The 16,415-nt window shown below is 36.6% G+C and overlaps 1 long non-coding RNA gene across 1 annotated transcript; it reads left to right on the top strand.

The window, feature by feature from the left end:
* Positions 1-12,025: 12,025 nt before the first annotated feature.
* On the top strand, positions 12,026-15,786 carry LOC110699933. Its single transcript, XR_002507038.1, has 2 exons — positions 12,026-13,717; positions 15,578-15,786. It is a non-coding gene; the product is annotated as an uncharacterized LOC110699933 (long non-coding RNA).
* Positions 15,787-16,415: the final 629 nt, after the last annotated feature.

Below are 16,415 nucleotides of genomic sequence, written 5' to 3' on the forward strand. Positions count from 1 at the left end.
TTAAAGTGGTTTATGAAGAAAGGATGTATATTTGAAAGGTAAAAAGAAATGTGATGTGGCTACCAGGGGTGCCTCAAATCATTGGTATACCTTGTGCTTAGTTCGACATGTTTTTTTTTATTTATTTAAATGCAATATAATGAAATGATCATATGCAAGGAAATGAATGCTCATTTTATTAAAAGAAAAGGAAAGAATCTACAAAATTAATCTAAAGGAAAAGAAAGGTGCCTATGCTAGACTTATTGGGGAAAGGAAAAAATGAAAAAGAAATAGAAAAAAAAGGTCACGAAATCTTGTCGTTGAACCTCGCCTCTTGTCTTGTGTTGTTTCCTTTATCATCACTCGCTCTTCTTGTTAACTGGAGGCATGGGAAGCTTGTTGTCATCAATCAAATGTTGGATAGCCTCCTTTAGCTTCCAACAGCTCTCAGTAGTATGACCCCTACCTTGATGGTACTTGCAGTGTTCGTTTGGATTCCAACTAGGCAATCTCTTTTCAAGTGGGGGATCTTGAATAGGTCCAATGGGAGTAATGAGTCCTTTGGCATGGAGTCGATCGAAAGCCTTATCGTAGCTAATTCCAATAGGGGTGAAATCCTTTCTCAGTTGCTTTCGATTACCCATGGCTAGGATCTCACTAAGGACGAAAGTACCAACACTATTACTAGAGTAGGTGTTTCCGGAAGAAGAAGGATAGTCGTTATTCTTCCCCTTACAGCCACTGTTACTATTGTTACTAATCTTGACCTTCTTGTCGCGCGGAGGAACATGAAGGAGACTTGAATAAATGAAGTCTTGAACACGGTCCTTGAGGGCGAGACACTTTTCGATAGTGTGACCGCGACCTCTATGGTATCGAAAATAGGAATTTGGATCCCAATTGGGAAAACGTTTTTCAGGTGGAGGGTCTTGACCTTGATCGTGAAGACAGTCAAAAGCTTCGTTGTAAGTCATTCCTATTGGTGTGTATTCTTCAATGGTCCGTTTTGCCCGTGGCTTAGGAGCATTGAGTTCTTCATTAAACTCTTGGCGAGAATTTTGTTCGATGGCCATCACCCGATTTGCTAATCCTTCTACCACATTCAAGAGCATGACAATGACATCTTGCAATTTTCGAACGTCCTCTTTTAGACTTGACAAGTCTTCCCTGGTATTATCTAAGAAAAGACTTTCATCCTCCTCAATTATGGCCACTTCATCGAGAGAGGTCATATAAGCTGTCTCCATCATGGGCTCTCCTTCAGGTGTGATAAGAAGTGATGGATCGAAGGATGCTTGGTCATCTTCGATGGCTAGAATTTCGGAAGTTTCATTGTTATCGATCAGATCTTGAATAGCTTCTTTGAGTTTCCAACACTCCTCAGTGTCGTGACCCTTTCCTTGATGATATTTGCAGTGCTTATTAGGGTCCCACTTAGGTGGCCTGGCTTTTGGAACTGGATCTTTGATGGGCCCTATGGGCATGACTAGTCCTTTGTGGTGTAACTTCTCGAAAGCTGTTTCATAACTCATATCGAGTGGAGTGAACACCCTTTTTGATCTTTGGATTCGTGGTTTAGAGGTGTTCGTGGCATGTACCTCATTAATGGGAGAGGAAGAAGAAGGGTGGTCATTCTTCTTTCCTCTCGCACTATTATCTTTCAGAAGGTCATCTTCAATGTCAATGCCTATATTATAGACAGCCTTGAAAGTATTCAAGTTGTGTTGGTACTTTAAGTGCTTTGAATACTTCCCTTGGAGATTCTTGATAAACATTCTCACAGATTCCTTTTCAGTGGGAGCCTTGACCATATTAGCAGAAGTTTCCCTCCATTTATTGAAGAAAGAAGTGAACCCTTCATTTCCTTTTTGTTTTAACATCTCAAGTTGTCTATGGTCTGTTTCGTCTTGGATGTTGCACTTATACCTATCTATGAAAGCGTTTACTATCGATTCCCGGGTAGAGGTTTTCTCCTTGTCAAGGGAGAAGAACCATTGTTGGCAAACGGTTTCAAGAGATAGTGGGAACAGAGAGGGGAAAACCTTCTTATCGATACCCTTAATGTTCATTATAGTTTTGAAAGCTCTTAGATGGAAGTAAGGGTTATCTGTTGCCTTGAATTTAGGGATGTCTGTGGCGTTAAACTAATGCGGAAGAAGTTCCTTGTTCAGCGAGACCCCTTGTGAACTCATGCCCTGAAATCTATAGTCACTAGATAGCTTTCTCAAACTTTCTTGCATGAGGTTCATTTGTTGTTGCTTCACAGGGTCATCAATTTTGAGGGTTAGTAGCTTCAGTGTCTCAGTCACGGTAACCAATTGGTTCCTAAGCTCATTGACTTCCTCTTGACTTGCCATTATCCTTTTAGCCTTCTTCTTTTGACGAATCGGTTTATTAAAAAGCGAGACTTGAATAAAGAGGTTGTCCTTGATTAATCGCCCTTCTCTCCTCGACCAAGTACTGTGGAAAAGGAATTTGGGGATATTCATTATTAATTATTTGACTCAAACTTTATTCAACATGCAATGGATGGAGGAAATGAAGAAAGATTGGAATAGAATGTGAAGAATATTTAGATGTAGATGGAGGGATATGGAGAATTAGGAATATAATGTACCCCCAATGTAAATGACGGAAAAAACCGACTCATGCATGAACCTAAGACATGGTCATGGTGACATAGACTCGAAGTGCGCGCTAAGACTAGTGAGTGTAGGTGGCATGTTAAGACTCGTGTCATGACCATGTGGCTAGACTATGCGACTAGACTTAATTAATGACTCGACAAGGCATGATTGACATCGAAAATTAACAGAATTAATTAGTAAACTGGTTAATTAGACACTAGGTGATGACGCGACCAATAATCCGAACTGTCGGCCAAACGACAAGACCGGCGTCACACTCTGTAGCTTGGCGCCAGACGACAGAGCTTTCGCCAGGCGCCACACTCCACAGTGTAGCGCTACAGCTCAGATTTTGGCGCCAATGATGGGGCTTCAATCTGAGACTGTTTTCGGTGTTATTAATCAACTGGGGTATGCCTAAAGTCGTACTAGGTCAATTCTGGCGCCAAGCTCTAGCCTGTGGCGCTACTTCCCACACGCCTCAGCAGCTGCCTGTGCTCTATAAAATTTTCCAGTTTCACGCGGTGTTATTTCGGTCCTAGTTGTGAAAGATATTTCTCAAATTTCCTACGTGTAAAATCCTATGTTTTTAACTCATTACGGATGGTCTTTCCAATGAGATCTTTTTTATGTATATGACAATAATGTTAATCAAAATTACGCACATGAAATACTTAGAACGTTTTGAGTCTCATCCACTCATTCTAAATCATTGCCGAAACAAATTCACGAATTAAAATAGAAATCCTCCCCAACGCAGTCGCCAAAAAATTGTAGGGAATATTTCAAGCATTACCCCAAACTTGAACCCCACTGTGATCATACACTTAAGCATGGTGGCGTCCAAAAGGGAAGAAGATACAGCAAAAGAGTCGCCAACAAGTTTTAGGAACTTGTAAACCGTTCACAGGGTGAAGGTTACACTCCTTAACGATCCAAGAGATCGTCAACTCCATAAGGTCTAGAACCAAATAAGGGTTCAGGGATGAAGGTACAAATCCAACCTAAAAGAGATTGAACCTGCCCTAATAATAGGCCTCTACTTTATTCTGATCGTATTTATGTGCGCTTTTTAATTAACATGCAATCAATAGGATTAACCCTAAACTTGTTTATCCATGTTAGTTGAATATTAATGCACAAATAAATCTATTATTGGCGATCACTTGAATTATAATCATAATTAACCTTAAACAAGATTATTAATTATCTTATTAAGCATGATTACAAGTACAAATTCCACATAATAAATCATAATCAATATCATGACAATAAAATTATAATAATCATAAAGATAATAATAATCATAAAAATAATAATCATAATAATAATCGTCATAAAGATAATAATAATCATCAAAATAATAATAATAACATTCATAATCATCATAAATTATAATCATTATAATCATAATCATGTTCATGTTAATATTAAAGCATAATAATAGCAAGATCCTAGGCATGATACTAACAAGATTAATAACAAACACTACAATGTCACTAAGCAATAAAAAATCAAATCTTTAACTCTAACATGATACTAACAATCATAAATATTAGGAAGAACATAGGAAGCATCGTAACAATCATATTTAATATTAAAATTACCCTAGACATGATACTAGGAATATCGTAATAACAATGTAAACATGATTTCTACATCATAACATCAATTAAATCAATTAAAATACTTACTTTGATGCCTCGTATCTCTTTCTAATAACAAAATACACACGTTAGTAACTTCAAGGAAAATAATAAATCAAACAATTAAATCAAATAATTGAAATAAAGATTTGGGACCAAACCCTCAGAAATTAAACCTTTCACGTCTAGGGCGAAGGCAACTTCGAATATGGCTAGGTGTTTCTAGATCTTGCGAATGCGGAATTTTGTATGTAAAAGCAAGTTTAGAAAAAGGGAGAGAGAGATGAATGAGAAGAGAATAAGAGAATTAATGATTGCGAATGAAAACTGGTTGTAGGTGAATATAATTGAAAACTGGTTGTGGATGAATGAAAACGGAGTTTATACGTCATTATTTATAGTGAAAATCAGCAAAAAGATAAAATTAACAAAACAGAGTATTGGCGCAACTGAAAAAAGAGTTGGCGCCAACACCAGCTCATTGGCGCCAAGTGCCAATGCTTAGCGCCAGGCCCCAGGCTTAGCGCCAGGCGCCAATGCCTTGCGTTTGGCGCCAACACTGTTTTTGACGCGCTTTCTCAAATTAGATAAAGTTTGCCGTACAGGAGGATAAAATCGTATCTTTTCCTCAAAAATGCTCTTTGATTTTAATTAAAACTCTGAAAAGTCAACAAAAGTCAATTTATCAATGCTAATTGAATTTGGAATGAAAAGAACCTTCTAGAAGAATCTAGAAGACTAAAACCATTCCTAATTTCATTAGGAATGATAAATCATATTAGGCCCTCCCCTAGATTATTGGGCCGTATATAAGGCTCAAACCTGGTTCAGTTTAGTAAATTGACCATAAATTCCTCAATATTCATCGGAATTGGGCTTATAATATATCGTTGGAAAGGTCTTGGCAAGCCCCATCCAACTACACTATTATTGGACCCATATCATGGACCAACCAAACTGGATTGGCTGTGTTCTTAAAATAAGTTTTCAAAAACAGAGGGAAAAGAAAAGAAATTAAAACTATCCGCAACACTAGACTTTCCACACTTTCACTTCATTCGATTATGATTCGACGTGAAAGGTACTCATCACTGGGTTTGGTTTTGGGGAGACACAAGTGGGTACCTACAGAAGCCCCCACTTTGACTGAGTTTGGAGAAACGCGAGTTTCGAAAACAAAAGTCAAAGTATCGATAGGGACGGAGAATGATTCAGAACGTTCTGCGATACTAAATCACTCTTGTAACGCCGATACATGCAAACTAGCGTTAGTTAAACAGATAAAAGAGTTAAGAAACGCGTATCTTGCACCGTCGAGCACACGTCTCTGAAAGTAACCGATTTGCTGCCGCACTGTTGTTTTGATGACCTCCTGTAAGCTAGAGAATGCCATCCCGCTTGAAAACCGCTACGCCCGTAACTACTTCCAAATTAGAAGATTGCTTCGCCTGAAATGATCCTCCCCGCTTTGATAATATTCCACGTCCAAGAGAATACAATCGAAGATTGCTTCTCTTGAAACAATCCTCAGTTGTTTGTGACAACTCTCCACAATCTAGGGAACGCCACCTTGCTGTTTCGATGTTCACTCGTATCTGAACAAAGAGCTTCTTTTTGATATGTTCACGCGCCTCTGAACAAAGAGCCTCTTTTCTTTTTTTTTTTTGGATATGTTCACGCGCCTCTAAACAAAGAGCTTCTTTTTGATATGATCTTTAGAATGATGTGTCCACGCGTCTCTGAATGAAGATCTTGATAATAGGATGCCCACGCGTCTCTAAGCAAAAGAGCTTGTAGGAAATGTCCACGCATCTCTGAACAAAAGAGCTTGAAAAGGATTGTCCACGCATCTCTGAAAAAAAGAGCTTTGATGATATGCCCACGCGTCTCTGGAGCAAAAGAGCTTGATGGAAATGTTCACGCGTCTCTGAAAAAAAGAGCTTGAATAATATGCCCACGTGTCTCTGGACAATAGAGCTTCAGTGATATGTCCACGCGTCTTTGAACAAAAGAGCTTTGATGATATGCCCACGCGTCTCTGGTGCAAAAGAGCTTGATCGAAATGTTCACGCGTCTCTGAACAAAAGAGCTTTGATGATATGTCCACGCGTCTCTGAACAATAGAGCTTGAATGAAGATGTTCACGCGTCTCTGAACAATAGAGCTTCGGTACTTGAACGTTTGTTGCGATAATATTCTGAAGAAAAATTTCCAAAGACCAACGTTAGTCGATCTCTAAAGCTTGCTTGAACTTTGCTTCCGCTAAAACCAGTATGTCAGTGTCTCCGTGATTAGTCGCTTTATGCTAAGTGAGACGATCTTTCATCAGGTCGATCACTTATTGTGATTGTAATCAAACTGACTACTTAATCATGTCAAATTGCTTATAGGGGCTAACTGGCATACCAAGGAACCAGAAATTATTGTATGAGGTTGAAATCACCTTTCTGAGAGGCTTCGAGCTCTATCGCTGCTGAAATATCTCTGGCGCCAAGAATTGACTCTGTCGCCGAACGCTGTGATAGGGTCTTCCTTATTATTCTGCACCTGTATTTATTTTGACTATAGAACTTTGCCAATTCCTTTAATTATCTTAGGGTAGACCTAAGGTTTAGCATTGCTTGACTTGACATGACTCAAAGTATAAACTTGACTCGCTGTGATCGACTGACTCGAGGTTGACTCGACTCGAAGTGAAATGACACATGTGACTCATGACCCGTGTGTGCATTGTATCATGATTGTGCGACTCGAAAATTAACTTTCTCTTCTTCTTTCTTACATATATGTTAATTTTCTCTCTCCTCTATTATAATCTCATCCCAAAATTTTCTCTCTCCTCTTTTTTGTTTTTACTTTTCTTATTAATTAAATTTCTTTCGTACTTCACTTTCCTTCAATCATTAAACTTCTTCGTTCTTCTACTTTGAGTAATTTCAAATTTTGTCACCATTGTAGCAATCTCTATCGTCGTCATCATTGTCGCGGTCTGAATCAAAAGGTAATTTTGAGGGTTTTTTTGCACTTGTAATTCCTAATTTATCATGTTATAGACCGACAATTATTGTTGTTATGATGAACTAAGATTAAACTGAAGGTGGATATTAAAATTTTTAAAGTGAAAATAATTATAACAAACTTGTGTTTAATTTCTTTAAAAAACAATGAATACATAGTACTTTAAAATTGAACATTTAGTAGTGTAGACACCCATTTGTGTCTCCCTAAAACCAAACGCAGTGATGAATACCTTTCGCGTCGAATCATTATCGAATGAAGTGAAAGTGTGGAAAGTCTAATGTTGTGGTTAGTTTTTATTAAAAATCTTTCTTTCTGTTTTCGAAAAACCTACCCAATTCCGATGAATAATGAGGAAGTTATGGTGAAAATACTAAAATAGGCCTGGTTTGGTACTTACATACGGCCTAATGATCTAGAGGAGGGTCTATTATTAATTATCATTACTAAAGCTATTAGGATTGATTGTGGTCTTTTAGAATACTCTAGAAGGTTCTCTTAAATCCTAATGGAGTTAGGATTGATAATTATGTTTCAAAGAGTTTGAAATTGAATAAAACTACTCCTTTTGGGAATCCTTATTTTGTACGAAATGACATATATTCAGATTTTATTTTCGTGCCTCATAATATTTATCCAAATCTTATATGGTTGGATAGATCTTGAAATTATCTTTCCAATGATATATTATAATATTTACTCCAAGTTATAACGAAAAAAATATGAATGGAATATGAAACTCTATCCAAAACTGACACCCTTCCACTATTTCGGCCATATCTTTTTATCTACAAAATATTTTAATCTGAATTTAATTGGATTGGACAGTAGACTTCAAGATCTTTCTAACGACATATTATACGACTTAGTTGGACTTCTAGATCAAAAGATATGATAAAAACAAAATTCAAAAAAACTGTCTTGCAGCGCCAAACGATAGACCTCATCGCCTGGCGACAGGTCATATCGTTGGCGACATTGGCGTGTTTTGTTCCCTTTTGAACTCTAACTTTTTGATCAATTTCGGACTATTTTCTTATAAATAGGGTCCTTGGACCTCCGTTTTCAGTAACCAGAATTCTCTAATTCTTCTCTCTCTCTCTAAGCTAAAGCTTATTCTCTCTCCCTCTTTCTAGCCTAGCCTTTAACAAACACAATTCCTCACACATTAGCACTAGAACAACTAGCCAAGTTCGAATTTCCCTTCACCCTAGACGTGGAAAGTTTGATATTTATGAGGGTTTGGTCCCTAATCTTTATGTCAATTATTTAATTTAATTGTTTTGATTTTATATTTTCCTTGAATTTACTAATGCGTGTATTTTGTTATTAGAAAGAGGTACGAGGCATCCAAGTCAGTGCTTTAATTGTTTAATTGATATTTTGATATAGAAATCAATTTTAGATTGTTATTTTGAATCCTAGTATCATGTTAGGATGCTTTTCTTAGTATCATGTTTAGGGTAAAGAATAAGTTTCTTAAATGTATTATGATTTTTATGATGCTTCCTATTTCTTTCCTAATATCATATTAGTATCATGTTAGTCTAAGGCTTTGATCTTTAATGTTTAGTGACATGCTAGGGTTTGTTATTAATCTTGTTAGTATCATGCCTAGGATCTTGCTATTATTATGCTTTAACATGATTATTTTAATATGATTATTATTATGATGATGATTATTATGTTGCTTGATATATATTTATTGTTATTGCTTGATCATGCCTTTTATGAATAATTAAAGGGAATTTGTACTTGTAATCACGCTTAATAAGATAATTAGTAATCTTATTTAGGGTTAATATGATTATAATTCAAGTGATCGCCAATAATAGATTTTTTTGTGCATTAATATTCAACCAACATAGATTAAACAGTTTTAGGTTTAACCTATTGGTTGCATGTTAGTCAGAAAGCGCACATGAATACGAGATGAATAAAGTAGAGGCCTATTATTAGGGCAGGTTCTTTTTCTTTTAGATTGGATTTGTACCTTCTTCCCGAACTTCCAGTCTTGGTTCAAGATCTATTGGAGTTAACGATCTCCTAGATCGTTAAAGGGTGTAACCTTCACCCTGTGAACGGTTTACAAGTTCCTAAAACTTGTTGGCGACTCTTTTGTTCTAGCTTCCTTCCCTTTGGACACCACCGTACTTTAGTGTATGATCACAGTATGGTTCAAGTTTGGGGTAATTCTTGAAATATTCCTTACAGTTTTTGGCGACTCCACTGGGGAGGATTTCTATTTTAATTCCTGAAATTTATTTCGGCAATGATTTAGAATGAGTGGACGAGACTCGAAAAGTTCTAAGTATTTCATTGCGTAATTTTGGTTAACATTAATGTCATATGCATAAATAAGGTTCTCATTGGAAAGACCATCCATAATGAGTAAAAAAACATAGGATTTTTACACGTAGGAAATTTGAGAAATATCTTTCACAACTAAGATCGAAATAATACTACGAAAACTGGAAAATTCTAAGAACACAGAAAGCTGCCAAGGCATGTAGGAACTAGCGTCTAGAAAATAGAGCATGTCGCCGATGATATGGCTCTGTTGCCTGGTGAAAATTCTTTCGTCTGGCGACAGAGCTTAAATCCTGGCGACAGACTCTGTTATTTGGCGTCGTGTTCTTCCAATACCGAGCCAGAAATCTACCTTCTTGTTTTGACTAGTTCTAGCACTGTTGGCTCGATTTTACTTCTTAATTGAGTTTTTCTCACTTTTTTGAAACCCATATGTGTTCTACATATGGACTTAACCCTCTGGGAATTCATGCTCCATCTACCTGATTAAACGCTCTGAGCAACAAAGGGTACATCCGAGAATGTTGAATTCACCGAACCTTGGAAGCGAGTTTAACTCGCGGGGTCCCATCCACACCGGGCAACCCTTCCAAAAGTAAGGCTTCCGCGCGGTGCATCCGGACTCATAACCATGACCCCTCTTTGACTAACCCATATCCTTGAACTTTAGAGAACTAGAGCCATGGTTAGGTTGCAAACTCATTGCATCATGTTGTGACTACTTGACTACTTGTTCATTATTTACTTGTGCATACTTACATGTGATTAAACTAACCGTTTGGTTTGACTTGTGTTTGTAAATAAGATGAAACTAATGAATAAACCTAAAATCGAGTCATAGTTCCTTTAAGTCAATCCGGATTTTAATTCCCGTATACTGCACAAGTGTCAACTTGTTTTGTTCATAGTCGGAGTTCTAGGAAGAAATACGAGTCGTACAACCTATGGATCTGTAGCCCCGAGTTTCATATTTAATTTAGCGTTGGTTTTGTCCCAATCAGAGTCACATATCAAAAGTTATGACTAAAATACCACAGCCTATCCAGTTTAGTGCACATACATGAGGTCTTAACTCAGTCTTTGTTCGAGTCTTGTCACATGGTCATGACACAAGTCTTAAAATGTCACCTAACTCACTAGTCTTAGCACACACTTTGTACATACTCTTTTCACACCATGACCATGTCTTAGGTTCATGCATGAGTCGGTTTTTTTCCGTCATTTGAGTTGTGGGTACATTCTATTCCTAATTTTTTCATATCTCTCCATCTACATCATCTTTCCATTCTCTACATGCTTTCTCCATATCACAACCTTCATTCTTCCTACCTTCTTCCATCCATGCATGTTGAATCGAGTTTGAGTCATGTGATTAACAAACAAAAAAAATGAGGGTAATGATGAAAGATATGTACAAGGCTAGCTTCTCACCAAGATTTCATGCTTTCTTCTTCTTTTATCAGACCCTTCCCCCAATAAGTCTAGCATAGGCACCCTTCATCCTCTTGAATTTATTTCATAGAGTTTGATTTTTACCCTTCACTTTTTAAATAAAATGAGCATTTATTTCTAAGCACAAGGTATATCAATGATTTGAGGCACCTCTTGTAGCCATATGATATCTTCTTTCACCTTTCAAATATATATCCTTTCTTGATAAACCACTTTGAACTTCATCTAACGATAGACCTTTCATTTTTCAACCCATATCTACCTAACCTTGGGACGGAATGGTGTGCAACTTATGTAATTTTCAATTTCATAAAAAGCTTTAGTGATTTCAAAAGATCAAAATAAATAAAATAGCAAAAACAATAACAGTGTACAACACTACAAGAAAAAGCCAATTTAGCGAATGATATTTGCAACTATCCTAATACTCAGTCGCAAAAAATATTTTTGCAACTGAAAAGGACGGGTAGATGCAAATTTTGCGACTGATTTTGCTGTAGTTGCTATGGAGTCGCAAATTTGCGACTCATATTTTAAACTACCCTAATTTTCAGTCGCAAAAACATATTTTTGCAACTGAAAAAGACTGGTAGTCGCAAATTTTGCTACTAATTTTACATTAGTTGCAATGCGGTCGCTAATTTACGACTCATATTCGCGACTACACTAATATTTAGTCTTAAATGAAAAAATTGCGACTACTGTAATATTCCGTCGCAAAAAATTTGAGGCTGAAAGAGATTGAAATATTCATTCGTTCGATACTAATTGTGATGTTCATCCTTTTCAAAATATATATGTTTGTTATTTCAGCTCATTCTACCTTCCATTTGACGCATTTGATGTCTCAAAATAGGAAATTTGATAGTTTTCTTAAATATGACGAAATTATGGTTTCGTATCCCACGGTAAAAGTGTTATCACTCTACTTTGATATAATCTAGTAGCTTGTTTGCCTATGTTAGGGTAAAATCAGTTTAACAAGAGTATGCAATTGCCCTCTTCATTCGCGCACTGCTTATAGTGTAGACAAAGAATTGAAATATGCATTACTTTAGCTTGCTTCCGTTCAAACCCCAAAAACCCAGCAAAATTCAACTATTTAAACCCCAATCAATTCGACCCCCGAACCAAAAAACTTCAACTAGCAACCGATATCCCCAGCAAATTTGAGCCAAATCCTCCCAAATTCGAGCAAATCCGAGTAGAAATTTCCCATTCTCGAGCAAAAAATCAAACCCAAAACCCTAGGAATTTCAAACCCGTTCAAAACCCCAAAACCCCCCAGCAAATTTCGACCCCAATCCAACAAATTCGACTCCTAAATCCCAACAAATTCGATCAACAACTAAAAACCCTCATTTCTCTCTCTTTCTCTCTCATCTTCTCACTCTCTCCATCATTTATTATACGTATAAATCTGCATGATTTTTCTTGATTTTTTGGTATATGTTTTTGTTGGGTTTGATATAGGAATTTACTTGAAATTCCATTGAAGTGATAAAAATTTGAAATTATTGGTGAAATTTTGGGGTTTTTGTGTGTTTGTAATCACCATTGCATTATTAGTGTTGCTGAGAGATTTGTATGTGTAATTACAATTTCAGTATTACTATTCTCATGTTCCTTGAAAACAACCGAAAAAAGATGTAATATGCATTATACTTAGGCTAAATAATACCCTAAGAAACAACTGGAGATGTAATTTGTCTAACTATTTTATGCTCTTTGGTTCTTTATTATGGTGTTATCACCTCCAAATGAGTGTAGCTTCATTATTTTTTGGTTCATCATTGAAGTGGTTCCATATTCCAATTTTGAAGATTTGTTATTGAGCTGTAGAAAAAAAAGTTGAATGAGAGTTTTAGATTGTGGGAACTATGCCATTTACTGATGTAGAAAGGATGCTCATGATATAACTTTCTCATTAAAGATGTTAGGATTTGCTCTTAGGATTTTGTAAATTTATTGTTATGTTTTGGAATTTGAAGTGATATTGTCTTAGAGACTAGATGATATGTACATATGTTATTGTTAAGCTTAAGCACAAACAAACATTGCTTATTGTCTAAAATTTTATTAATATTCATTACATTTGCAGATCAGAACAAGCTCATATTCTTTAAGCACAAGAGGAGACTAATCTCCATTTTTCGTGCATTGCTCTGCTATGCTATTTGGATCGGATTGGATTAAATATTTGTTTCCTCTTCTTTCTGTTTCTAATATGGTTCTTTATTGGACTAAGAAAAATTTATAGTAAATATTATGCTTTTATATATATAGTTTTCTGCTGAAAAAAGGTACAGATGGGCTAGTTCATACCTTTGACAGGTTGAATGCTCTGCTACTTACTATATGGGACACCTACTATATGGGATCAGAATTATGATTTCTGCCATATTTTTGCTTTCTTTACCTTTGCTCTCTTTTGCTACTCTTATCTTTTTTTTATTGTTTGTTCAGCTTCAAAATATACAATATGCATGTGAACTGATATTCCATCTTTTCTTTCATATTGTAATCTATATTAAATCTTCGCTCTCTGTTTTGGTTTTATTTTTTGCTAAACTCTCTTTTAGGTCAATAACTAATTTTCATTACTGAATACCTATCAGCTTATATAGCAAAGAAGCACCTCAGGAACGTCGACAACCAACCTTTCTTGTTAAGGAAAAAGAGGTTAGCCTCTAAATATATACTTTACCTTAGTTTCCTATTTCTGTCTATCAAACTATTCTGGTTAATTTAGTTATGATAAGAAGGATTGGGAACTTTTGTATCTAAAACATTTCTTAGTTTTGTTTACAAAAGACGTGTAAAGTTAAATCATTATTGTTAGTCCTTGCATTACTATGAATCTCCCCAAGATTGCAAGGGTGTCTTGATGAGTTTAAGCATGTCTCTTCATATATATATTAATTATCTAGATAGCACTTTTATACTTCATCTACAATATTATCACTAGTAGAAAATACATAATGGGAAGCGGTTCAAACCCCCCAATGGCAAGCGGTTCTGAACCGCATGCCTTTAGGGGGCTTTCCAATTGGCCTTTAAAATGGCAAGCGGTTCAGAACCGCTTGCCAATTGTAAAGAAAGGGCAGCGGTTTTGGCGTCAAACCGCTGCCCATTAGGGGTATTAAAAATAAAAATAATTTTTTTTTTTTGGGTTTTTTCAATTAAATTGATACATAATCAATCCAAATGTAAAAATATTAATATTTTTATTAATTAATTGTTATAATATCATTTAATTTACACCACCAGCCACCACCCACAACAACAGCCACCAAACACCACCAGTCACCACCCACAACAACAAAGCCACCAACCAGCACCCCACACTAGCAACAAAAAAAAATACGACCAGCCACCAAACACCACCAGCCACCACCCACAACAACAGCCACCACAACACTAGTAGAAAAGAAGACCCCCACCCACGACCAGACCCCCACCCAAACCCAATCCCAAACCACAACCCCTACCCACCACGACCCTAACCCAAACCACAACCCCCACCCACCACGACCCTAACCCAAACCACAACCCCCACCTACCACGACCCTAACCCAAACCACAACAGCCACCACGACCCTAACCCGAACCACAACCCTAACCCGAACCACAACAGCCACCCACCACGACCCTAACCCAAACCACAACAGCCACCACGACCCTAACCCAAACCACAACCCCCGCCCACCACGACCACACCCCCACCCAAACAACGACTAGAAAACGCCGATTTGGACAAAAAAAAATTCAACCCACCTTAAAAAACATACCATCGAACCACAACGACCAACAAAAAACCGATTTAGGCTTGAAATTATGGTTTTAAAGGTCAAATTTGACCATAAAAACTCTAGATCTAGGGTTTTCATGGTCGAATTTGACCTAAAAAACTTGAACACCAACACATGCACAAATTTGCTCGATCTTGTTCGAAATTTGCTCGATTTTACTTGGGGTTTTGTTCGATTTTGCTCAAATTTACCTTGTTTTGGCTCGAATTTAAGGAGATGAGAAAGAACAAAGAGAAAGTGAAAGAGAAGAAAGGGGCGAATTAGGGAAGAGAAGAGGAGAGAGAGGAAAAACGGGAGTAAAAATGAAGGAGGAGAGAGATGAACTCGGCGGAAATGAAAGAGGAGAGAGAGAGCTGAGCTCGAGAAATAAAAGAAGGGGAAGGTGATGCGCGTTTAGGTTTTTTTTTATAAATGGCAAGCGGTTTGGGGTTGAACCGCTTGCCAATATATCTAATGGCAAGTGGTTCAACCCCAAACCGCTTGTCATTATATATATTGGCAAGCGGTTCGCGCCAAAACCGCTTGCCATTTAAAATTACAGGATTTTTTTTTAAAAAAGGTGAATGGCAAGCTGATTTTAAAAAACCGCTTGCCATTTGGGGCTTCCCACCACTTATTTTCTACTAGTGTATGCTATTCTCTCATATCTTGGTTTTTAAACTGGTCTTCTTGTGTATTCACTTGACAAATTATAATCAAGGTGCTTATTATCTGGTTTTCATTCTTGCAGACCTGTTGCTGATGCCTTAGTCGATGTATTAACGTTGAAGTCATTGATGTCGCTGTTGCTGTCGCTGCTGTTGTTGTTAAATGTTCCTATTAATGTTCCTATTAATGCTAATACCAATCAACTTTGTATTATTAAAGTACTTTCTGTTGGGATAAAAGTGTAATAGTTATTACAATAATTATTATTGAAAATATTTAAGTTAATATATGTATGTGTATCTGTTTCAAATTAGAGGAAAAAAATCAATTATTTTTTAATGGGAACATATTAGGCTATGTTTCAAGTAAGAAATGGTGCCTTCCATCATTAAAGACACTAAGCATTAAGGTACCAGTGTCTTTCTGGTTTTAATACTAGAAATAGTTTATCGCAAAAATTTAGCAACTAAGTTTTGTATTTGCAACTAATTGGTTAGTAGCAAAAAAATTGATCTTGGCAGTTGCCAATCAATCATAAAAATATTGGTCTCCGCAGTCTTAAAATTTTTGTCAAAGTAGTTGTTTATCCATTGCTAATATTTTGTGATGGACAATGAATCCATTGCTAAAATCTTATAGTTAGTCATTAAATGATAGTCGCAAATTAGTCGCTAATATTTTGCGACGGACAATGATTCAGTAGCTAAAATTTTAAAGTTAGTTATTGAATTGCAGTTGCAAAGTCGTTGCAAATTCGTCGCTAAATTTGTACTATACCAAAATTAGTCGCAATAATGGATTTGCGACGAGTTCTTTAGCAACTATCATTATAATACAAAGATTCAAATGCAAGGTTGCACACCTTGGGGGCTTATCTAGGGTCTTGAGCCTTTATCCCATTATTTCTCCAACCTTTAGCC

Source organism: Chenopodium quinoa, unplaced genomic scaffold (assembly GCF_001683475.1).
Source record: "Chenopodium quinoa cultivar QQ74 unplaced genomic scaffold, ASM168347v1, whole genome shotgun sequence".
Lineage (NCBI taxonomy): Eukaryota > Viridiplantae > Streptophyta > Magnoliopsida > Caryophyllales > Amaranthaceae > Chenopodium > Chenopodium quinoa.